We start from the raw sequence: 26479 nt of genomic DNA, 5'->3' as shown, positions 1-26479 counted from the left end.
CTTAGAGCTGCATGGAAAATGCACGGACCATGTCTGTTTTATTGGCAGTTACCGGATCTGTCCCTTTGCTTTGCCTTTCTCCTGCTCTCTTTGTTTTTCTTTCATGGTGTCTTTCTTTCTCCTTTTCCCATTTTCTTTCTCCCTTCTTTCCTTCCTCCATTCCTTCCTTCTTTCTTCCCTCCCTTCCTTCCTTCTCTCTATTTTCTTCTTTCTTTTCTACTTTCTTTTTTGGCAACATATTTACCTTTCAAATAGCATCTAACTTAGATCTCATTTGTGATTGTCCAAGGATCTTCCAAACAAGCTGTCTTGTTTGACTAAAATAATCCAGCTTCAGTAAATACATTTATCCTGGATAATCCACCAAGTAAGTGGACACTTTGTTGTTAATTAAGACAAGAAATATATGTGCAATAACTGTGGTTTCTAAGACAGCACGGTCATGATGCTGGACATAAAAAATGAAAAAATGGAGGGAGGGGCAAAAAAGATGATGATAGTTAAATGAGGAGCTTGGAAGGGCTTGAGATTTAGTTGTTTTGAGGGTCATTTTGGTTTAACTGTTTATATAGAAGTTGCATCTACTAACAATGAAAATTCTTGAGATTTGGAAACTCGTTCCTCTTTTGAATCAGTATCATTATTAATTCAACAATGTAAACCAGAAAATTCTTTTTAGTTACAAACTATGCTTTGAAGTCAGGCCTGCGTTTTAATGTTTTCAATCAAAATCTTAAAATAAGAGTTGAAAGAAAAACAATTTTTAGTCTTCAAGGGAGTGCTATCACTGGGGAAACAAAGACTCTTGAATTATACTTTTGAGAAAGATGTAAATTTTATTGCCCTTACTAAAAGTGCTAAAGAATTAACTCCACTTAGGAGACAAATCAAATGCTCCCTCATGGCAAGGTTTCCATCTATAAGTCGGGGTCATTACTTGGTACTTCTCCTACATTTGGGTTTTCCAAATATTACCATTTGTATTATATTTGAGGGGGGGGGAGTAAATTTGTAGGAAAATATTAGGTAAGTACATCTCACATTTCTTGTCATTACAGATTATTACCTGTGCCATGTATTTACCTAATATTTTCCTACAAATTTACTTTTCTTAATTAGATAGTCTAAACTGGTACAGGCAGTGCAGCTACTGGGGCTGTTGTTTAATCCATAAGTCTATATTTTGTTATAGCAACCTAAGCCAATTAAGACAACGCTGAATTAGAAAACTGCTCTTATAGATAATAAAGTTCAAGTCTTAACTGCAATGACATTTAATGAATGAATTTTTAAAAGGGCAAAGGAAGTGAATGGAATATTTAAATATGAGCTGGATTTGGAGCTTGAGCATTCTCAAAAATGAGGCTGACTTTGATTCACTTGGTGCTTGGTTGTGGCTATTTCCAGGGTAAACTCTGCAGATGCTTTTCTACATGTTTTCTCTCTTTTTTCATTCTTACTGTTGCATGAGAAATAGAAGGACATTTAAACTCTACGAAAGGAAACCAGTAATGGGAGAGAAGTGCCAAGAGATGGGATGACAGGGAAGAAAGGTGAAATGTACTCCTTAAAAGGAGGGAGAAAGACCAAGAACCCAGGAGCTCTGGCACTCAGGGAAGTTAGCCAACATCACAGATGAAATGTAAAATGGCGTGGCACATCACATCAACAATGTTTTCTGTGTGAAATTCTGTGCTGAATGCTGGAAAATACTACTTTACAATGGCTAAGCCTGCCATTGCTGATAAGCACTACCTCAATGAAGACCTTATTGGAATGTCACTCCAGCAAAATGAGCTAAGCACAGCAGACAGGGATTATGTCCCTAGTAAGGACACTGTGGTTTGGTACGTTTACATGGAATCCCTTTCTTTGGCTGGTGTCAGAAGCAGTGGTAAGCCTTGATTTTCTGGTGTCAGACCCATTGTCATTGCCATGGCAAATGTCAAAACATACCTTTTCATCTGGTCTTGATCTGGTTTTCCAAGGTCAAAGTTTATCCATATCCAATCCCATTCCCTGACCAATATTTTCCTCCCTTCAAAATCACCTGATGGCTTCTTGAAACAATAACAACAACAGCAACAACATTATATGAGAGTCTAAAGGAGAAGAGAAGCATGTAGATTGGGACCTGTTGAAAAAATAACACAATCGGTTTCATCCTCGACAGAGCTCTTTCCCAGTGATTACACTGTATGACCAAACAGAAGTAACTTTTATAATCCCCATTTTGCAGCTGTGAGAACTCAAATATTAAGGACCTCAACCAGTGCGAGGGAGCCTAAAGATCCAGAGTCAGATCTCAAACCTTTGTGTCTGTGTCCACCTCCATGGAGGGGACAAAACTTTGGTGTGGCCACCAGGAAGCTCTTTGGTTCCCATCCTTCCTCTCATTTCCTGTGTGAACCTGCTCCAGACAGGTAACCCCGGGCTTCATTTCCTTCCACTGTAAACTGAAGGGGCTGAACTGCAGGGTCTCTAGGAACATTCTGTCCAGTGGCTGGTAATAACGCAATCACAACGTGCCTTGAAGACCAAAGGTGCCTTGATTTCCCCCAACAACAAGAAAAATGAGAAAACATTCAACTTGAATTTTGTACTTACAACAAATATCATCCAGACTCTTTGTGCTGTGTTTCAAATATGATCTGGGGAGCGAGCCAACAGAGGAGGCTGTTTATTTTTGTTCGTGAGATCAAAAATACGTCTTTGGGGCTCCATCAAACACATAGGAGGTCTGTGTAGGCCACAGCGTCCCTTCGTTGTATGCTGTGGGCTTTGCGTGCTGTTGCCTCTCTCCCTGCCACTGCCCAAAGCTTGGGAGAATGCTTTTGAAACAAATCAGGAAATTACTTATCAGTCTGAAGCCCCAAAGAGTAATGAGCACGCCTTGCTGCCAAAGGGAAGGGGATTTCAAGAGAAAGCTCCACAGCTGCTCAAAGATTCCAGCTGTTGGAAGGTCTTGCAAGCAATGTAAGTAAAGAGCCCGCCGTCCCGATTGAAGTGAGCTTCTTTGGGCTTTTTTTCGTCGAGAGATGAGTCTTTTGGCTCAGGTTGGTGTTACTCTTTCTCTGTTCTTCTCTGAGGTTTGGGGGTGTTTACTGGCTGGGGCTTACTCATTAAAACATCTCCTCTGAGGGTTCTGCTGAACAGAAGAGAGAAAGCGAAAGCCGTCAGCTTCGGCTTTGCTTGGGAAGAGGTAGTTCTGACAACAGCCCTGGGCGATAATGCTCCTTAATGGCTATAAATCCATATTCAAGAGAATAAGGCTGACAGGGACACTTGTGGGAGCAAACAGAAATGGCTCCATAGCCTCACCAAGAAGAAACAGAATTGTCATCAAGTCCGCGCCTACGTAATTAAAGTTTAAGGTGTTTCAAGTTGATAGACTGTGTAGGATTTTAATAGAGGAAAAGAACACATTAAGGCTAATATTGTTCCTTGGAGATTCCCCTGTTGTAGTATAAATCTCAGGCTCAATTTATTTTTAGTTAAGTGTGCTGATTTATTTACTGTTTATTTTTTAAAACAAGTGTGCTCATCACTCCATATGGCTATGGGGGTGAAAATGCATTCCTTGCAATGTAGGATTGTAAACATCTAGACTCTTAGTAAAACAATGGGTTTGTATTCATTGTAATTATATGAATGAATTGCATAATTTCATAAATAATGCATTGTGCTAGTGTATGTTTCTTTCACGGGTATTTCAAATCACTGGGAAGTGATTGTGGAGATATAGCTAATTTAAAGGAAATGGGTTTTTTTTAATCAACCTTTGTTCTGTGAAACCCTAAATCTTGCCTGGGAACTCCAGTGTCCTTTTCCAGGGTTCTTCATTCTAAGTGAGCCCTTAAAACTACAGGAAACTCCACCCATCATCACACTATGCCTCTCCCAATATGGCCTGATTTTAATAAGAAGGCCTTGCCTCCTTGGGCTGCAGGCTGTGCTGTCTTTTCCCGACACCCTAGAAAGATCCCAAAATGAGAATGTTGCCCTTAACTCTAGTTGACATTTGACTCTCTTTTCTTCTCTTTGAATAACTTTGGTTCCTACTCTTGACATCTTGTGAGGATAAGACTGGTCTTGTTCCTGATTATGTGAGTAATGGTCAGTCCATATGTAAGGTGATCTCTAACCTTTATTTAACAAATATATATTTTATGTCCAATGCTCTGAAAGCAATAAAGACCAACAATACTCCCCTCCCAGCATAAATGCATCTGTAGTTTACACAGCCCAAGTGAGCTTTTCTTCTCATGGGCAATAACTATGTAAGTCTGGGTACTGGCTGTGTGGTGCAATGGATCATAAATTGGAGGGATGCACATTTGTAATGTGAAAGGAACTTATTAAAATGTTAGGAAACGTTACTGAGCACTGGCCATCGGCTCAGCCCTCTGCTCCCTGTGTCTCATAGGGTCTTCAGAGCTGGCAGCTCACTGGTTAGAAGTGGTGGCTCTGCACCCAGAGCACCTGAGGACATGTCCTAAATGGGCCTTTGTGTGGTTCAGAGTTAATGACTTAACCCTTGTGTGTCTTGGTTTCCTTACTATGAAATAAAGGCAATGACAGCAGGATTTGTGTGAAGCTTGAGAATTAATGCAGGTAAAGGATTGGTTTTGTCTCTCTCACAAATGAGAAACTGAGGCTAGGGATAACTAAGTAACTTCCCCGCTGCCACACAGGTGATGGCTGGCTGGCAGGGTGAGATTTGGAAGTAAAAGACCTAGCTTTATGGCCCCACTGGTGTGGCTCAGTGGTTGAGCATTGACCCCTGAACCAGGATGCAATGGTTCACATGCAGGAGGAAGCCAATCAGTGATTCTCTCTCATCATTGATGTTTCTATCTCTCTCTCCCTCTCCCTTCCTCTCTCTGAAATAAATAAAAAACATATTTTTCAAAAAGCTATCCTTGGACCCAATATTTTTTTTAAAAAAAGATCTAATTTATCATTTTATTATAACAGAAAAAGTCCATATTTTAAACCACCACCTCCTTCCCTTCCCTTGCATTTAGTTCTTTCACATGCATTCCTTTATCCAATCCTCACAATGGCCAGTAACCATGCAGGTTTCAGGCAAGAAAACTGAAGCTCAAAGACATGAAGTAACTCAATGGAAATCACACACCTAGGAATTAGTGCAGAGAGCTAAGCACAAGTTTTCAAAACCCATTTCCAGTGCTCTTTTCCTGACCCTATGCTTTTGAAAGGGTCAGCTCACACTGCCCCCTGCAGGCAGAGTGAGCTAGTGAAGGCTGATAACGCCCGCCATCATAAGCCCTCAGTACTTGGAACCCAGCCTCATTAAAGCAGGTACCCAGGCCCATTTGTTAATAATTCTCCAGAATCAGGATTCAGATGTGCATCAAAGTTTGACCATCACTTTCCTCAGCCTGTTCTGCAATCGAGGAAAAAATGGATTGATGTATCCCATATGACCTTCACCTGGAAAAGGTGACAATTTTGTTAAAGACAAGAGCTTGGGCATTTTCCCCAATTCTAATTTTTGGATTACCCTGTGGTCGGAATCAACACTGTTTCATATTTTTTTTTAGTGTCTTGTTTATAACCCAGTGCTTTCTTCATCTTTTGGCACATGTCACTTTCTAAGCCCTCTGACCTTCTGAACTTTTTGACACCAACCCCTTTGATTGCATTAGGCTCCAATGATCAGTAGATGGGTAGATTTCTTCCCTTTGTAGGCTTTTTATTATAAATCAGTACAACTGTGTGGAATTCACCATATTAGAATAACATGAATGATATCTATAATATGAGCAATGTACCCAATAAACTTTACAGAGAGAAACCAGCAATGCAGTCTCTACTGTGCTGCATAAAATATAATCAGATTGATTTCTATGAAGACTACTGCATCAGAGATAGATTACCAGCCAACAGGAGGATGCCAAAACACATCCTGGGAACTGTAGATGCCTTGGAAAGAGGTCATGGAGGGCGTAGTAGAATAGGAACCATCAAACAATGGAAATAATTTCTTATGGTGTCAAATGTCAGGATTTGAAGTGAAATATCCCTGGCTTTTGGGTTCTGGCTTCACCACTTTCTAACTACAAGACTCCAGTACAGTGCCTACCTCTCAAGCACATGTTACAGACATAAACAACTCAGCATTCAATCCACAAATATTTATTGAGCACCTACTATGTGCCAGGCATTACTCTAGATAGAGCAGTGAAACGAACCAAAGTTTCTGCCATCAGACCTCTAAAAGGGGAGACAACTGAATCATAAATCAGAATATAACTTTGGAGACTGCTAAGTGCCCAGAAGAAAATAGACTATAGTAATGAGATAGAGTGACTGGCAGGTGTGGGTAAGGGACTCTACCCACCAATACTTCTTCAGCTAAGGTGCTCAGGAACAACCTCATTGAGAAAGTGGTATTTAGCACAGACTCCAGTCATAAGAAAACCATGAAAGCCATAGTTAAGCAACTAACTAACCATGTGGACACTAGACTAGCCATTGAAACTTTTTAGGCCTCAGTTTCATCACCTCAAGACTACAGAGCTGGAGTGAATCTATGGGGCTCCATTTATCCCTGAAACTGTCATTTTCTTCCCTTGGCTTAGCATCGTATGCTATGTGTAAAAAAAAAGAAAGAAGAAAACATCTCTGATCTAAAGTATACTGCAGTTATTTTATTCTTTTATTCCACTTTCTGGGTTGTTTTCAGAATGTTCTTCATTATCAAAGATAAATTAGAAGGTTCTGAGTAAAGGAAGATGAATTAATAGTTCTTCTTTGAGAGCTCAAATCATCACAACTCCTAGAGATGACACCGTTGGAGAAGACAAGAACCACCACACAGCAGATGTTTAGGAAGATCTGTGCAGCTTCACAATGACTTCATGTGTGGCTTCAAGTCTGAAATTGTCCATATGTTAGTGGAGCCAGCAGGCAAAGCTGCCAAATTCGGCCGATCCAACACTCTATTAGCCAAGATTCATGTGCATGGCTGAAAAAAACAAACCCCGGTCTGAAATATTTCCTTTCTTAAAATGGTGCAGCAGACTTCACTTGGGTCTGAGACGACATCCAAAGTTAAGGTCACAAGGCAGATAACTTGTACCAGAGGAGTCTTTGTCTTTCAATCTGCCGCATATTTGTGGTCAGAATATTCTTGGCTGTAAGGGTCCAGATAATGGCCTTCTTCCTCCATGTTCCCTTTGTCACCATAGTGTAAACCTCAGTGATGGATCCACAGCCCAGAAGGAGAATTCTGTGTGCACTGCAACAGAAAATGTACAGGTTAATGTTTTCAATTTTCAAATGCTGCCCTTTTTTGCTTAATTTTTTAAAATGTGATCTCTCCAAGTTGCAAACATATTTTTAAAATCATTTTTAAAACAAAGTCCAAAGTTGAGATCCAAGGAACTGAAAAATCTAAGCAAAGAGAATGAGCTTAGAACATTGGAGTTAATTAACCCGTAGGAGAGAGAGTTGTGGGGCAATCCAATGATTATCCTTGGGACTCTAAAAAAACATCACCCAGAGAATGGTGGTGAGTGCTGTCCAGTGGGAAGAGTAGGAGTAAGGGTAGTATAATTCTGCCCTTACTTTTATGGCAAATAATATTCTCAGCATTTTTAAGACATTAACTCCTCACCACACCTAAGTGTAGTATGCCTATAACTCTGCTTATTTGACAGATGAGCAACTGAGACTTGGTGCAGTTAAGTAATGGGAGCTCTGAGGCTAGAAATGCCAGAACTACAATTTGAACCCAGGACTGCCCTCCTCCACCACCCAGAAATGTTCCATTCTACCACCCTGCCTCAGAACGATAACAGGCTTTTTCTTTTTCTTTTTCACACGCAATAGACATTCTGTTTAAGTTAAAAACAAAGAATCTACTGCAAGTTTTTAAGTGTTGAAATGGCCTCCTGAGAGAAGAGGCTGAGAAATGTCTTCTCTGGAGGTCAATTAAAACCAGATTGATTATTATATGTGTCTAATATGACTTTAGGCTGGTCCTCCCCAAGGTAAAAAGATAGACAAAACAATTCCTCAAGTTCCTTTCTAGTTCTCCCAACCAAAGGCCAAGTCTACATCCAGGCAAAGTGGTGGTGACATGTCAAGTTTAGCCATCCTACTCTCCCTCCCCAACTCTGTGCCCATCACTCTGGCTGGAGTGATGATGTCTGGACTTTCTGGAAGAGCCATAGTCTCTCAGATCACAAGCTCTGCTGGCCATTTTGCCAACAACCAGGAAGGGGATCCAACTCTGTTCTAGTTTGTGCCCAACCAAATGAACGCCATTCCAATGACTATTATCTAATTTGATGGCTGTACTTCCAATGTTTCAGAACGACGTATTGGGAAGAAAAGAGCATAAAATAGATGTTTTTACATTTCTGGCTATTATGTGTATCAGGATTACATTTGTATCAGAAAGCCTAGTTTCTTTCACATGTAAGGGGTCTATCTCTCCCACATAACAAGAAGCCCAGAGTTAAGTGATCCAAAGATGTCACCAGGAAACTAGGCTTTTCTATGTTCCTGCTTCACCAGCATTAGCTGTGGCTTTGTCTTTATTATGACAAGACAGCTGGTGCACCTACAGGGGTCGAGTTCATATTCCAGGCAGGCAGATAAAATCCTTCTCCTTGTCAAATTTTGTCTTTTCTTTTTAGAGGTGGGGGAGGAAGCCCTGTTCTGGGACTTCCCAGGTGCATCTCATTGGCCAAACCATGTCACATGGCCACACTTAGCTGCAAAGGAATCTAGAAGTTAGTATGTTCAGCTTGTCAGTCTTTAATATAGAAAAGAGCAAGGGAGAAGTGTATCGGGGTAGGTTTTGAGTAAATAAACCTACAGTACTTGTCAAAATATGCCAGAGATTCCAATCTGAAAGCAATACATTTGGAATTTGACACATGCATGACTATTTTGCAGACATTTGCTGGCTGCATCTATTTTAATACTTAACTGTGAACAGAAAAAAAAATATTTTAAATCAAGTATTAAGGAGTAGTTAGGAATAGCATTCTACCTGTAGTACCACAGGGTAATGGAAATAAATGGACTTGACTGTCAGATCAAAGTCTGAATTCCAACTCTATACCTAATTAGGTGTGGGATGTCTCTGGACCTCAATTTCTTTATATTTAAAATAGGAGTAATAGGGCTACTCATAGACTTGCTTTAGAATTAAATTCTATAGAAAGAGTTTGACACATTATAGGTATTCAAGAAATAGTAGTTCTCTTCTTTTTTGTTTTGCACCTTCTAGTCAGCAAGTGCATAAATCTTCACGAAATTCTGCTCAGCTAGAGCCAACAGTTGAAGAATCCGCTCTTTGATTGAAAAAAAGAAATTAGAGCAAAACCCTCCGAATGGTGTGTAGTTTCTCTATCCATGCATGCCAAGAACCTTTCATTTGGGGCTTCAGCACATTATCTGAGCAAGCCAGACAAAAATGTCTAAGTGATTTTGTTTTCTAAACTGGATTGTGTGCTTCAAAGTGCCATCTGCTTGTGACTTGTTACAAAACAGGATCGATGAAGCCATTTGGTGACATTTTACAAAGTGACTTCAGTGTTTGTTACCAAGGGATATAATTCCTAGAACTTGTGCAATTTGTTCTGTGTTGTTGAGATGTGAAATGAAGCCGACACAGAGATTTCAGCTGTTTCAATACATGATCCTCATCTTAACTGGTGAAGCCAGGTTTTAAATTGGGTTTCTTTCCATTTTCATTATCTCCCCATGTCCCTCTGACCTTTTCAGTCCAAGACGGATGTTTAAAGTTTATCACCTCATATTCACCACCTCAAAATTTAAAAGAGGAAACAAAACAAAAAGAGTCTGCAGATTTGCAGAGTTCAAATCTATTCATCAGCCAAAATCTCATTTCTGCACAATGGTAAGGTGGGGAAAAAATGATGGAATCCAATGAAAAGCCATGAGTTCTTCTTTATGTATGAATTTTGTGACCTTCAGCAAACTATTCTCTGTTCTCACCTGGGAAAAAAGAATGCATATACCTGCCCCTCCTATTTCACCTAATTGATACGAAGATCATTGAGATATGTACTAAATATGCCATTCAAAATAATCCATAATATACTGAAGCCTATTATGGTATTTCCCATTGATTATAGTACAGTTTGTACCATGTTATCCCACACAATGAATCCCAAAACCTTCTCAGATTTCCATCTGAACTCTACCCTTATTTTTACAGCTAAACCTTCTTGACAAGAATCCATAGCTCTTCCTTCACTTTCTCTTCCATGCCCTTCATCTAAATTTAGCCAATTCTTCCTGGATGCTACCCAATTCTAGCTGTTCAGACTAAATATTCAGCTCTCTGCAGGCTGACTACCTTTTCCTGACAGAAATGCAGCCAGATTTATCTCAAGGTCATTAAATATACATTTTTTATTGGATCAGAAGTGATCCAAATACACAAAAATTCCTGCCCTCCTAGAGATTACATTTCTGCCCTCTGGCCTCACTAGCCAGGGCATACTAATAAGGACATCCAAACATCAACAAACCAATGTTATGCTCTCTCCTGTCACTGAGATCCCCCATGTGTTTCTATGCTGTGCCCACATATGTTCATGAATTTTTATGCAACACTCACTATGTAAATCATGATTCAAATCCCAGTCCTCTATGCAAATCATGGACCTTAATGGTGTCCATCTTGGGAATGGTAACATTCACATGAACAATGTAATCTCCTGGCTCCTCCAAAGTTGATCATCTTTAAGCAGTAAGAGTATTGCTAAATTTCAGGCAGAGAGAGAGAGAAAGTCACCTCCCATATTGAGTCACCCTGGACCCAAAATCATTGTGTTCTACCCAGAGACTCAAGTCTTGACTGGAAATGTCTTCCTGAAAAGTTTTCCTGGAAGAGTTTCTTTTAGCAGCTGACATAAACAAATTTCTTCATAAAGCCTTAAAACCAATCCCTCGCCAGAGACTAGAAACTATTTATACCCTCTACTGACTGTTCCTTATCTATCCACTTTTTGATTCAGATACTTGTGCATACTCATTCCCCACACTTCTCACCTTTAATGGTCAATCTCCAACTTCTAGCTGGCTTTAGATGGAACACTATAGAGACCAATAAAATTTAGCCAATCTATCTAAAATTTAGTCCCTTTTATGGTCAATTAATATTTGACAAAGAAGGTAAAACATGCAATGGGGTAAAGATAGTCTATTCAATAAGTGGTATTGGGAAAATTGGACAGATGGGTGCAAAAAAAAAACTAGACCACCTTCTTACATGCACACAAGACTAAATTCAAAATGAATTAAAGAATAAGATGTAATACTTGAAATCATTAAAATTCTAGAAGAAACATAGGCAGTAAAATCTCAGACATTTCTAGTAGCAAATGTTTTCTGATATATTGTCTTAGGCAAGGAAAACAAAAGAAAAATAAACAAATTGGACTACATCAAACTAAAAAGTTTTTGCACAGCAAAGAAAACCATCAATAAATTGAAAAGGTAACCCTTTGAATGGAAGTACAAAATATTCGCTAATGATACATCTGATAAGGGGTTGATATTCGAAACTTATAAAGAAAACTCAACACACACACAGAAAAACACAAAACAATCCCATTAAAAAATGGACAAAGGACCTGAATAGACACTTCTCCAAAGAAGACAAACAGATGGCCAATAGACATATAAAAAGATGCTCAACATCACTAATCATCATAGAAATGTAAATTAAAGCCACAATGAGATATCACCTTACATCTGGCAGAATGGCTATCATCAATAGATTAACAAAAAACAAGTGTTGGTGAGGATTCGAAGAAAAGGGAACCCTTGTGCACTGTTGGTGGGAATGCAGGTTGGTACATCCACTGTGGAAAGCAGTTTGGAGTTACCTCAATAAATTAAAATGGAACTGCATTATGACCCAGTAATTCCACTTCTGGGAATACATCCGAAGAAACCCGAAATTACTAATTCAAAAGAATATATGTACTCCTATGTTCATTGCAGTGTTATTTACAATAGCCAAGATTTGGAAGCAGCCCAAGTACCCATCAGTAGTTGAGTGAATAAAAAAAGCTGTGGTACATTTACACAATGGAATACTACTCAGCCATAAAAACTAAGGAAATATGATCCCTTGTGACAACATGATTGGACCTGGAGAATAATATGCTAAGTGAAGTAAGTTAGTTTGATAAAGACAAGTACCATTATTTCATATATATATATATATATATATATATATATATATATATATTCTAATGAACAAAATATACTAGCAAACAAAACAGGCTCATAGAGACAGAACAAACTAACAGCTGTCAGAGTGAAAAGGGTGAAGGCATTAAGCAAAGGGAAAAAAACTTATAGATAACAGTATGGTGATTACCAGAGGGGTGTGGTGGGGAAGTAGAAGAGGGTAAAGGTGGGATAAATGTTGATGGAAGGAGACTTGACTTAGATTGGTGAACACATAATACAATATACCAACAAATGATGTATTATATAATTGTACACCTGAAACCTATATAATTTTATTAACCAATGTTACCCCCAATAAGTTCAATAACATTTTTTTAAAATGAGTATAATTTGGACATGGTTATAACCATCTATTTCCAAGCACAGCATGGCCAGACACACCTATGCTTTCATATAGTGGCTTCTGAAGCATCCTTGGGGAAAGCTGACTTCTTTTCCCCAAGTATTGGTTCTGCAAGATGCTTTAACCTACCAGGTCCACTTTCTTGGAAAGGACAGAGTTGCATAGTAGTTAAAGGTGGGTCAGAGGAGCCAACTCAAGGTTATTTCAGAATGGAAAAGACTTGAACATTTGTACAGGTTGAGAGCAACTAGCCATCGATCTCTCAGGCAATCTAGAAGGGAAAAGAAGTTGGTCAAAGCGTCCATCAGTGGGAGTGGGTTGTCTTGAATGAGCCTGGATTCTGACTCATACCTGTGTCCATTGAGATAGACAGAAAGCAAGTGAGGATGGGTAGGGATGGGGATAAATTAGGGATGGTGGAGAAATTGAGAGGAGCATAATGATGCTCTCTGTTTTTCTCTAGGAGGTTGGAACTGGGATCATTGCATAAGATAAGGACAGTGAGCTGATGAGACGTGTGCCTCAAGCACCCAGCCCATTCTTGTCATAGAGTAAACACTAAGGAAAATTATATTCACTTCCTCCCACCCGACATATTGAAATGTGTAGCAAATGTTTATCTCCAAGAGATCTCATATAAAATTAGCCACAATGACACTCACCATATATTTTTGCGTAAATGAAATATATGAGCCTTCCAGAAAATTTTCATTTTAACCCTGACCCCTAATGACCTCTCTAAACTCATCTCAGTTTTGAAAATAACTTGGTCCAGGTGCAGACTGTCAGAGAAGCCTTCTGATTACCCATTGCCCCTTCTGTGACCACAAGCCTGGAGAGTGTCCTGGAACCTTGCCAGCAGAGAGGTGTGTGCAGAAAGAACACGGGACTTTTGGAGCTTTTGATTTCTGGGTTGTAAGAATGGTTCCAGATATGACAAATGTTTGGGAGATAATCTAAAACATGGATTGTTTGTGACTTCCTTTGAAGATTTTAATAACCATCAGCTTTCCTGGGCTAAATCAGGATCTTAGCTTCCAAATGTTTCAGATTTAGACTGTCTTCCTTTGTTTGTTTGAAATCATAAGGGTCGGTGTGGGGAGGCTTTATGCTCAGACTTGAGAGCAGCTGACAGGCAAACTACAGCAGGTAGTGGCCTCTGGGGGGAACTCAGGCCTCTCCTTCCCCTTAACCACGAATACCGATTGACCAGGCCCAGGCTCAGCCAGTGCTTTGGGGCTCCCAAGAGGAGAGTTCTCATGCAAGAACAAGGGTGTAGAGTTTCTTACTCTCTCTCTCTCTCTCTCTCTCTCTCTCTCTCTCTCACACACACACACACACACACACACACACACACACACACACACAAACACACATCTCTTGTAAGTACTGGTCTCTTAGGAATTTAGGAATTCTGGTCACCCACAGGACAAGTATGATTGTAGGGAGCCAGGATTAAGTACCCACAAAGTGCCTGGCACTATTCTAGGCTCTTGAGACACAGTTGTAATCAAAACAGACAAACTCTCTCCTGCCAGGCCCCTGCAGTCCAGTGCGAGGCAGATAATCGAAGCTAACACAAAGATGTGTGTGTCAGGAGGTAAGGAAGACCATGAGGAAGTGGGATAAGTGAGCAGGTTGTGCTTTAAACAGGTGTGTCAGAAAAGGCTGGGGCCATGGAAGGCCAACATTCGAGCAGGCTTTTGAAGGTAGAGAGGATGAGCCATGACAACATCTTGAAGAAGAGCATTCCAGATTGAGCCGTTACAAGCAGGAGAGAAGGCAGGATTGGTGGTGCTTGAGTAACTGCAGGGACACAAGGATGCCTGAGGGCTGGGGCGCATGCATGAGGTGGAGAGAGGATAGCAGAAGGGAGTGGGCATAAGAGCATCTCCAGTCTTGCAAAGGATCTGAGCTTTACCCCAAGGGATGTGGGAGGTTGTTGCAGGGTTTTGAGCAAGAGAGTGACTGGCAGGTTCTGACTTTAATTCTGAAAGATCATTCCGACTGATGTTTAGAAAATGGATTGTCAGGAGACAAGACTAGATGAGTTATGTCATCCCTGCTTAGCTCCCAGTAGGCTTGCCAGGCCTATTGTTTCAACAATAATAGCAGGCTCATGTGATAAAGGATTCTCATGCAGAATAAAAGGGGCATGCATAAAAAGTTTGACAACAATCCACCTTACAGCTTATATTTTACATTCCATGGCTCAGTTTGAAGACAGACAAACCCCATCACAGAACAGTAATAAAATGTAATCAATTGGTCTAACAACATTTCTATTTGTGGCATTTTATTTCATCAGCCAGAAAAGCTCAAATACCAGACTGTGTGTGTTCAAAATCAGACCTGGAAGGCAAAGAAAAGAGGAAGGCAAAGAACAAAACTGTCTGTTACTGCTGTTTTCCCTGAACCTGCCTTTCTTGGCAGTCATAAGGACATTCCCCAGCGAGTGAGGAGGACCACCGTTGAGTGGGCTGCAGGGACAGAGAGGCCCTCAGGGGACAGCCCAGCTTCAGTCAGAATGAGAGAGTGAAAGAACATTCAGAAAGGAGGATGAAGATAGAGAACTTTGCTGATGAGTGACCTAGAGTTTTAAGAGACACCAGGGAAGGACTTCTGAAGTCAGGAAGGGGTGGGAGATGGGTCACGAAAGGGACCATAGGGATGAGAGTCCATGGGATAAGTGATGTCCTGGATCTTGAAGGACATGAACTGAAATGAAGGGTGTGACAAGACTCCTGATGGTCTCAAGGCAGAGAGGGTGGTAGTGAGGTTGAAAGTGGGAGGGAGGAACCAGGCAGGGTCTATAAGAATCTTGACAGGTCCTTGGAGGCTGGGAGGTAGGAGAGTGAACAGCCTTATTTGGAGCACCCAGAAAGCTCTGTTTTCATGCACTATCTTGAGAGACCCAGATGCACTGATAATCCTGGCTGATAAAATGTGAGGAGGATGAGGAGGATGAGGTGGTCAGCGGGGGCAGGTTATGGAGAACTGTATTGAAGATGTCAGTCTTCACCCAACAGACCAGGGTTTTCAGTCTTTGGGCTGTGACAGTGAACTAGTGAACCATGAAGACTGTGGTCTATTTCAACTCCCACATAACCCTACATATCCATTGTGTCTACAATTCAAGAAGTTTAGAAGTTGTCAGTTGTACATGTCAGTGTTCAACCCAGGAAACAGAACCAGTGGGAAGTAATACACATTAAGAGATGTACTGTAGGTGGAGGAGTGGTGGGGGAGAGGTCAATGGGGGTAAAAAGAAGACTCATGTAATATTTTAAACAATAAAGAATTTAAAAAAAAGAGAGATGTACTGTAAGGAATTGGACTGTGCAATTGTAAGGATTCTCTAGAGCAGTGGTCACCAACCTTTCGGACCTCACAGACCACCAGTCGTCCGCAAACCACCAGTTGGCAAGCACTGCTCTAGAGAGTCTGAAATCTATAGGGGAGATCTCCAGGAAGGATATACTGGAATGCTTAGGCATGGGCTAATGCCAAAGTGCATAGGTGGGCTTTCTTCTATTTTAGGGAAGACTTAGCTACTACCTAAGACCTTTAAACTGATGAAATCATGCCCACTCCAAATATCTAGAAAAACCTCCCTTACTTATCGTCAACTGGTTATAGACTGCAATCACAGCTAAAAAATACTTTCTAGGCAAAACCTAGATGAGTGCTTGGTGAAAAACTGGGGATTGATAGGTAAAAGTTAAGTTGATATATAAAACTGAACATGTCAGCGTGTTCCCTAAAACCTAGTGATCCATTGCTGGCAAGGAGTCCATGATGCTTTATAGGGAACGGAGGAAGATTGACCACCTTGGGTTTCTGAAAGATCAGCTCATGCTTAAGTGGTAAAAAAAATTCACAGAAAGTTCCAGTGAACAGTACTAAAAATAAAATATGACTTTTTCCAGTGAAAATCCATGTGAATTACAGTTGGTCTCAGTGGGAAGTAAAGCAAGTTGGAAATAACCGCAAAGAAAAGTTATTCCAAACTTCCCTGCCTGTTTCAAGAAAGAAAATATTTGTCCAGTGTACAAGGATGGTTAAGTAATAGTTCAAAATTCCCAGTAACTATCCCATCTTCCACTGAATTTATGATTAATGAATTGGCAAATATTTATGGGCACCTAATTAGCACCCAGTATTCTCATAAAAATAGGAAAAAAAATAACTAGCCATAGTTCCTGCTCCTCCCCGGGAAGCAGTCAGGAGTCCATCTTTTCCATTCTTTTCATTGAAAGTGACAGAACACCCAACTCAAGATGCTTCAAAGCAAAACAAAACAAAAAGGGGGTGGTGGTGTGGGGGGAAGGGACCTATTACTGCATAGAACTAAAGTTGGGATAGTTGGCTTCAGTTTCTGTTGCATCTAGGGACTCTAAGAATATAGTCTGGACTCTCGTCTTCCTACATCTTTTGGTTCTGCTTTTCTCTGAGTTGGCTTTGTTATGGGTCCGGTATCTCCTTGCATTGGCAAAGAAGGTCACCAACATAATCAATGCAGGTGATCCTTCCTTTATTCAGAATTCTCACCTGTTAAGAATGAATTGAGCTCTGGCCGCTGTGGTTCTATTGGCTGAGTGTTGCCCTGTGCACTAAAAGGTTGCCGGTTTGATTCCTGGTCAGGTTACATGCCTAGCTTATGGGTTCGGTCCCCAGTATGGGAGGTGGCTGGTGTTTATTTCTCACATTGATATTTATCTCTCTCCCTCCATTTCCCTCCTCTCTCTTTAAAATCAATTTTTTAAAAAAATTTGAAGAATGAATTGAAATAAGAGTAGTGAGAGTTATAGATGTGTTCCTTACTAGCTGTGTAACTTTGGGCAAGTTCCTTAACCTCTCACTGTGTCAGTTTCCTCAACTGTAAAGGGAGATAATAATATAGTGCTTACCTCATAGGATTAAATGTCTTAATATAGATGAAGTGTTAGGCATACACTAAGTGTTCTATAAATAATGACTATTGTATTGGACTTCAAAATCATCTGGATTTGAAGGTATTCTTATCACCATGTTTTTTTTCTGGATTAAAAAACTGATGAATAAAGGAATTACATAGGTAAGAGAAGGTCTGATGGACTCCAAATCTCAGGTTCTTTGTTGCAACAAGGACCTCATAAACACAGGTGGGCAGGGAGGGAGGTCAGGAGACAGAGAAGGAAGGAGGCAGGAAAAAAGCATTCCTGAGCATTCAGGTCCTTAACCTGGATTTACTTTACACAGGAATCAATCATGTATTCTAGAATAGTCCTTTAGCATCAGATTCAGTGATAGTGATTTGAATGGATTTGTTAGAGGGGGTTTTAGCCAGCACTAAAAGAACTGAATATTTTTAAAATGTGCCATACACACCATGCAGATTATAAGTGCTCTTCCATCGGAATCCCTGAACTCTCCACCCCTCCAGACATCCAGAAACTTGACTCCAGTTTTTTGCCAGAAGAATGAGATGGCACATTCATCCCATCGTGGTCCATACCTGTGTACATCTAAAGGCCCTTACTTTAGGCTTAGATCATCTCATTTGCTCCTCACTGTGCCCGAGAGGGGAAAGGATGTTTCGCTCACCTCACAGCACAGACAAGATGGAATGGCAGAGCCTGTATGTCCACCAAACCTTCTCACTCCAAACCAGTGCACCATCCGCTCCATCACAGGCCTTTGTCCAGCAAAGCAGAACCTGTCCAAGGGCCTTAGCTCTACTTTACACACTCCCTAGCCCTGAGAAACAATCATGTTCATCTGGCCCCAGCTTGGCCTCTTCAGGGATGCTCCCCTACATCCTTCCTTCTCAGGGCTAGACTGATGCCAGGAGGCTCAAGGAGAGTGGAGGGTGTAACAGGCCAGGGCATTGAGCCAGGAATTCCCTGGGAGTCCTCTTTGCCTCTCTGTAGGCTTATTTCCTTTCTCTATCATCAACAATAAACAGCAATAATTACCATAGAAGGAAGGAAGGAAGGAAGGAAGGAAGGAAGGAAGGAAGGAAGGAAGGAAGGAAGGAAGGAAGGAAGGGAGGGAGGGAGGGAGGGAGGGAGGGAGGGAGGGAGGGAGGGAGGGAGGGAGGGAAAAAGGAAGAAAGGAAGGAAGGAAGGAAGGAAGGAAGGGAGGAAGGAAGGGAGGGAAGAAGGAAGGAAGGAAGGAAGGAAGGAAGGAAGGAAGGAAGGAAGGAAGGAAGGAAGGAAGGGAGGGAAGAAGGAAGAAAAGGAAGGAAGGAAGGAAGGAAGGAAGGAAGGAAGGAAGGAAGGAAGGAAGGAAGGAAGGAAGGAAGGAAGGGAGGGAGGGAGGGAGGGAGGGAGGGAAAAAGGAAGAAAGGAAGGAAGGAAGGAAGGAAGGAAGGAAGGAAGGAAGGAAGGAAGGAAGGGAGGGAGGGAGGGAGGGAGGGAGGGAGGGAGGGAGGAAGGAAGGAAGGAAGGAAGGAAGGAAGGAAGGAAGGAAGGAAGGAAGGAAGGAAGGAAGAAAGGAAGGAAGATCTCTCAAGAAATAGCAGTTGAATTGGCACAAAACTAAAGATCACTTACGGTAAATGCCCATTATTGGGATAATGCCAAAAAACCTCATATCCACTCAACTACAGGAAACCCTGGGCAGAGACAGATATTCCCAAATATTGTTGAATGAAAAAAAGTATGCTGCAGAAAATAGTTATGTTTGGATCCCATTTTTAAAAGAAATTTATTTCCATATGTGTTTATACACGTTGTGTAAAGTAATAAAGTATGAAAGAGTGTGCACACAGGACGGTGAGTGGAAATCTTTGAGGATTAGCATTCAAAGGAGGATATTTTCAGAGAGAGACTCATTTTACTTAATGCACATCTATATCATTTTAATTTTTACAGCAAATATAAGGTGTCCCAAAAAATTTATACATATACATTTTTCATAGCTCAACTGATGTTCTTTCTTTTCAGATTTAACCCATGGGAATTAAAAATTATTCAAAGTGAGTATACATTTTTGGAATACTCTAAATATATACTTTATAAATTTCAAAAAACACAAAATATGTGTTGATCCAAACTGAATTGTAATCTACTTTTCACAGTTCAGGGATGACAGGTGAGATCATGGGAAGGCTCATGGAACATGAGCCATAAAACATGGCTCGGGCATTTTTTTTTTTACCAAGGTGTCTTAGCTAAGAAATCTGCACCCAATCATATTATACTCATGCTTAACATCAATCACTGTTCCAAGCTCCTTTATTTGACATCTAAGCCTTTTGATCAGACTCAGGTTTTGCCTCCAATGTTGCCCCTCACCGATGCTTGCAGTACTGTCTGGGCCAGGGGTGGGCAAACTTTTTGACTCGAGGGCCACAATGGGTTCCTTAAACTGGACCGGAGGGCCGGAACAAAAGCATGGGTGGAGTGTTTGTGTGAACTAATATAAATTCAAAGTAAACATCATTACATAAAAGGGTACGGTCTTTTTTTTTTTTTTTTTTTTAGTTTTATTCATTTCAAATGGGCCGGATCCGCCGCAGGCTGTAGTTTGCCCACGGCTGGTCTGGGCCAATTGGTGTTCCTGTTCAGGTCTCCTCTGAGTGGGACCCCTATTCAGATGTCAGGGCTGAACTCAAACATTCTTTTTTCCAAATGGCCTTTTCAACCCTCCACCCTGAGGCAGCAGTCCACTCCTGGCCCCTGTGGGTACCTCTAGAGGTGCTTTACCTAGGTGTTGTTCACATGCCTCTGATTCACACTGCCTGAAGTCCCAGTTTCAACTCTGCTCTGAGACCTGAGGCAGGTCCCTCACAGCTCGAAGCCTGCTTTCTTGCCGGGGTAATGTTATAATATATGTAGAGTTGTTGTACGAAGTCAATGAGATGGCTCATGTCAACACTTAGCCCAGTGCTTGAGCATATAGTAGCTAACTCAAATGTTAGCTACTGTCATCTCGAAAGATGGATGACACTTGGTTACAGCTGTTGCCTTCATTTCACTGTCACCTCCTTATATGGAGGGGGGGAGGAAGGAAGTTTTGACATGGGCTATCTCATTGAATTCATACAACTCTACATATATTATAGCATTATCCCCATAAGGAAATGGGCTTTCATAACTGTAGTAACTACATGGGTGTTGAGTACATAGATAAATGAAGTGATATGTCACTTGCAAGATTCACAAGGTGCTTGTGTATAATGTGTACTAAGCATTCACATGGGACCAGGCACCACTCCGGAGGCTTTCCCATGTATTAGCTCATCAGCTGGTCCCAATAGTTCTGTGGGATTAAAATGTCTACTGCTATTATCACATTTTCACAGATGAGAAAATGAGCTCCAAAAGTTTATGTAATTTTTTCCGAGGCCATTGCCATTGAAGACTGGCAAGGCGGAGATTTGAGGCTGGGTTGTTGGGTTCTGGGAAAGAAACACCACTGGTGCTAACATGCATGCTGGATTTTAGGGAAACCAGACTAGAGTGATGATATTTTCAGTTGTAGCTAGGTAAATGGCAATTCAAAGATGCAAGATTTGATTTTGAGACAATGTCTAGGATTGTACACACATTTTTTCCTAATTATAGAGAAGAGAAATAACAAACAAACAAACAAAAAGAAAAAACATTTCCAGGCTGTAAACCACAAGAAGATCTGAAGGCAGCAGCTCCCATGGCTCTTTGAGGGGAGATGATCAGTGAAACTCATCAGAACTCCACCAAACTTGTTCAGAGGTAATAAATAATGCTGTTGATAGCACTGGGTTCCATACAAAGGAAGAAATATGAAAGGAAGCAGAGAGAGGCAGAAAGGGATTAAGTTCCATTGTTTTGTTTCCTGGTGAACACAAGAAATCTGAAACCCTCTGCAACAAGACACCTTAACTTTGCAGATTCTATAAGATTTCCCCTACAACATTCAGGGAAGCCATTGAAGTTAGTCCGTTTCCTGGACAGGTGATGCATGATCTGCTCTGAGGCACAGCTTCCAGCCAGCCCTCACCTGTTCACCTTAATGTCCACACTTCCTCATCTTTGATGCAGAAATAGGTGGCTTTTCTTGCCTTGTATTAGCCAAAGAAGCGAGGCTAGACAGGAATAACAAGAAAATCCTGACTCTCAATGGCTTAAAACAGCAAGTTTATGCATTTTTTAAAAAATTTATCTTTATTGTTGAAAATGTTACAGATGTGCCTTTTTTTTCCCTATTGACCCCCTCCACCTTGTACCCACCCCTCCCAGCCTTCACCATACTATTGTCTGTGTCCATGGGTTATGCATATATGCATATAAATTCTTCCGTTAATCTCTTCCCACCCACCACCCACCCCCACCTTCCCTCATATTTGTCAGTCTGTTCCATGTTTCTCTGTCATTGGACCTATGTTGTTCATCAGTTTATTGTTCATTAGAATCCACATATGAGTGAGATCTTATGATACTTGTCTTTCTCTGACTTACTTATTTACTTAACATGATACTCTCCAAGTCCCTCCATGTTGTCTCAAAGGGTAAGAGATCCTTCTTTTTTACAGCTGCATATTATTCCATGGTATAAATTATGTTGCTATGAACATTGGGGTGCATATATTCTTTCTGATTGGTGTTTTGGGTTTCTTAGGATTTATTCTTAGAAGTGGGGTTACTGAGACAAATGGTAGTTTCATTTTTTTATTTTTTGAGGAAACTCCAACTGTTTTCCATAGCGGCTGCCCCAGTCTGTAGTACCGCCAGCAGTGTACTAGGATTCCCTTTTCTCTACATCCTTGCCAGCACTTGTCATTTGTTGATTTGTTGATGGTAGCCATTCTGACAGGTGTGAGGTGATACCTCATTGTCATTTATCATTATTACTGCTACATATTGTTGTTGCTACAATATTGTTATTACAACATGCTCAATATGGCCAACTTTGCCAGCTTCCTATGCCACCATCATTACATGAGGCTTCCTTGTTCATCATGGAAAGGGAAGAGAGCATCTAGGTAACTCAGGTTACTTCCACTCACATTTGCTGAGGAAGGTGGGCAGGTTTCAGAAGAGGACAGAACCAGAAACACTGGTGTATATCAGGGCTGTGTACCTCAGATAGGATGTCAGAATGTTTCCACATTGCAGATAGGTCGGGGGGAGAGGGGGGGCCATGAATGGCAAATAAATGAAGAGGAACCAGGAAGACACGCCATGTTTGCTGTTGAGGAAGAGTCTCTGGTTGGGAGAGCCTAACTGGTGGGAAAAGGGATGTATAGGGCTTGGGAGGGACAACCCATAACTTCATGGATTGGAGCCAAGCTGACCTCCTGGAGACCAAATTCTGAGGGAGACATTTCATGGTTGATAGGATGGCAGAGACCACAACCTACTTTGGAGCCCAATTAAGCAAGCCTCTCTGCCTCCTCTGCACAGTTGTTGGTCAAGCAGCTGGATGCACCTGTTCATATTGAAATAATACCACAAAAGGAATCAGGCTGTGAGGGCCCCAGCATGTTGCAAGAGGGGGGGAAATAGGAAGATAAACAAGTGCCTATCGCAGATTTTAAAAATATAGATCATAAATAATCCATTCCTGAGAACAAAGAGATTAGGCTCTTCAATCTTAAATGAATCAACAACATGGTTTTGCAGAAAAGTTCAAAGAAGAAATATGGGATCAAAAAAGAAATAAGAAGAAAACTCGTTAAAAAGTAAACTGGCAGAGCTCAGAAAATAAATAAAAGATAAAAAATAAAGCAATTATAGAGATGAAAGTCAACTCAGAAGCAACAGAAGATAGGTAAGTACTGTTGAAAGCACAAGCCAAGCTTAAGAAATCATACAAAATAGAAAGGAACAATGAGCTAAAAGTGATTACAGACAAGACAAAAACGAACTGAAGTAAAGGAAGCTGATATGCACAAATTCGTATCCTGAACAGAGGAACAAAAGGGAATAGGAAAAAAGTTAAGCAAATTCAGAAAAGTTTCTTGAAGTAAAGGAAGCTAGGTAACTCTAGATTGAAAGGGCACACCATATGCCAGGAAAAATAAGCAAAATTAGCAACACCAGTAAACGTACTGTGAAGAGACTGAAATTCAATGGCAATTGTCCAGTTTGTTTTGTGAGGGAGCACAAATTATACGATCCCTCTCTCTTAATACAATTCTCAGCACTATAACAACAGAATAACGTTGACCAAGTTCCAAGGGAAAAAAATGGTGGCTCAAGAGTTTCCTACGCAGCCAAATTATACTGTGACTATGAAAGAAAGAGACAAACGTTCTTAAACACACAAAAAGTCAAGGACTATAATAACAAAGCTCTTCTTGAAAAATGTTTGATGATAAAATCCATCATAACAAGACATGAATCAAAATTAAACACCCAGCACTAGGGACATCACCATAAAGGACAATAGTCAGAATTGGATCCATTTAAACATAGAACCAAGACTAAGTAACAGTGGAAATGAGTTGACAGAACAGAATATAAATATTACAGTTCCAGGCAATCCAAAAATAATAATGTAACTAAACAAAAATTGGGAGGCTGAGGGTGGAAGGGAAAAAGGAAGTGCATAAAATCTTCTTTCATGACGGAAAGTAAATGCATATCATATTAAGCAAAAGCATGCAGAGTTTTTAAAAAGTGAAATACTGCCAAACTCTTAATATATTTTTTCATAATTACCTTTTAACCTCAAATACATCTCTTCTGAACTAATATCTCTCATTTTGAACAAATATTTATCTGATGTTTAACAACTCTTTCAGTTTGATTCTCATTTATTTCAATTCTGGTAAACTCAAGTAGACTTATGTTTAATAGTTCTCATAAAAATAGCATGCATAATCTGAATCTATTTTTGTAAAATTATATCTACCAAGGCTTCTTGCTAAATATGTGCCTCGAGAGAAGTCTGGGGTAATGTTCATCAATGTTGGCAAAATCATTTCTGAGAGATGGAGGTTTTGGTTTGCTTTGTTTTTCCTTTGCTCTTTTCTGAAATTCTTTGAAATTTTTATAACAAGCAGACACATTTTCACAAAGATTACCCCAGTCTCAAACAAGTCAGTAGTCATCTACTTACCTACCTCCAGGAGTCCCCCAAACCCTATACAAGACTAGAAGTCCACTCAGCTCAGGGAGAATGCCTCGCCAGCATAGCTCTTCCTTACTGTAGTCAGCAACAACTTAGGTCTGTGGTCCTTATTTCAGACACTGAGTGTTGGTCTCATTCTGTCTCATCCTCTTATATTAGTAATGAGTAATGTGGTATTTGTTTCCTGTGGCTGCCATAACAAATGACCACATCCTTGGTGTTCAAAACAACACAAATTTATTCTCTCACTGTTCTGTAGACCAGAAGTCTAAAACCAAGGTTTTGGCTTGATTTGGATCTTCCTTGAGCCTGTGAGGAAGAATCCATTCTATGCCTCTCTCCTAGCCTCTGGGAGCCACCACCAGTCTCTGGCCTATAGACACACCCCTCCAATCTCTACCTCCATCTTCAGGTCATCGTCTCCTCCAATCTCTACCTCCATCTTCAGGTCATCGTCTCCCCTTCTCTTCTAAGCACACATTGGGTTTTAGGCACACCCTAAACCGGGAAAATCTCATCTGAAGATTCTTAACTTAATTCTATTTGCAAAATCCCTTTTCCACACTCACAGACTTTGGGTGGATATGCCTTTTGGGAGCCACCATTCAACACTCTACCAATGCTTTCTGAATGATGTGAAAACCAAGCTGTGTGCTGCTGCTTCTGTGGTTCATGGAAGCCACGAGCAACTCCGCTAGATGAGAGTTTCACACAATGCACAAGGCTCAATGATCTCTAACAAGCACAAACATTGGTACCTGGTCCGAGTACAAGCTCCTTTTGTCCACTTAATTAGCTGTATGAGTTTGGGAAAAGTAACAACTTTTTTGAGTCTTGATTTTTACCAGGAAAATCATCTCTAGTCTACAAATCATGGTGAAGATTAAATGAGAGTTAGAGTCTTTCAACCAGAACCATCATCTTCCAGTAATTTGCCAAAATGACTAACACAAAGGGAAAAAGGAGAGGCACCCACTATATGTTCTCTAAGCCTTTAGAAAACATGGAGTTGTTTCTTTGGCCACATACATGCAAATGTAAAAGGAAGGTGATATTGTGGACATCAAGGGAATGGACACTGTTCAAACAGGAATGCCCCACAAATGTTAGCATGGCAAAACTAGAAGAGTCCACAATACCGTGGGCATTGTTATGAACAAGCAAGTTAAGGGCAAGGTTCTTGCCAAGAGAATTAACATACATATTGAGCATATTAAGCACTCTAAGAGCCAAGATAGCTTCCTAAAACGTCTGAAGGGAAATAATCAGAAAAAGAAGGAAGCCAGAGAGAAAGGTACTTGGGTTCAACTGAAGCATCAGCCTGCTCTACCCAGAGATGCACACTTTGTGAGAACCAATGGAAAGGATCCTGAGCTGCTGGAACCCATTCCCTATGAATTCATGGCATGATATGTGAATTTAAAAAAAAAAAAAGAGCTCTGTGCTGATAAAAATGTTTCTCTTAATTGAGTGGATGTGTGGCGTTTCTTCCCCCCAAAAAAATAATTAAAGAAAATTTTGTGTCCTAAAAAAAAAAAAAAATGAGGTTTAGAGATAGTTTATAAAATGCTTCATGAAGTGCCTAGAATATAGTAGGTACTTCTGATGCTCATGTTGTAAATTCTACTTTAGAGGGATTACCCAGGGAGACCCATTTCAGTAATTGTACCAATGAAAAGGGGATGGCTCTGACTCAAAGGCATTGGAATGAATCAGCTCTGCGATCAGGATCAGTTAAAAGTGTGTTCTCTGGATCTGTTTTTGTTCATCAGTTTATGTTGTTCATTATATTCCATAAATGAGTGAGATCATGTGGTA

The 26479-nt window shown here is 40.5% G+C and overlaps 1 protein-coding gene and 1 pseudogene across 3 annotated transcripts in view; both read left to right on the top strand.

Moving 5' to 3' along the window:
• C1QTNF7 (C1q and TNF related 7) overlaps positions 1-26479 on the top strand; it is a 99899-nt gene that overhangs the window by 27607 nt on the left and 45813 nt on the right. Inside the window, exon 1 of one of the 3 annotated variants that reach the window (XM_059675425.1) lies at positions 2872-2976. The exons of 1 other annotated variant lie outside the window; for it this stretch is intronic. The gene's annotated coding sequence lies outside the window, so the exon portion shown is untranslated. Of the gene's footprint in view, positions 1-2871; positions 3057-26479 lie in introns of those variants that run through there. One more of the 3 variants, XM_059675419.1, reaches the window with a different exon arrangement.
• LOC132227597 (large ribosomal subunit protein eL21-like) lies at positions 25599-26071 on the top strand (annotated as a pseudogene).

The sequence above is a fragment of the Myotis daubentonii genome, chromosome 1 (genome assembly GCF_963259705.1).
Source record: "Myotis daubentonii chromosome 1, mMyoDau2.1, whole genome shotgun sequence".
Taxonomy (NCBI): domain Eukaryota; kingdom Metazoa; phylum Chordata; class Mammalia; order Chiroptera; family Vespertilionidae; genus Myotis; species Myotis daubentonii.
The sequence above is the reverse complement of the archived record's forward strand: the minus strand, read 5'-3'. Positions and strand labels throughout refer to the sequence as shown.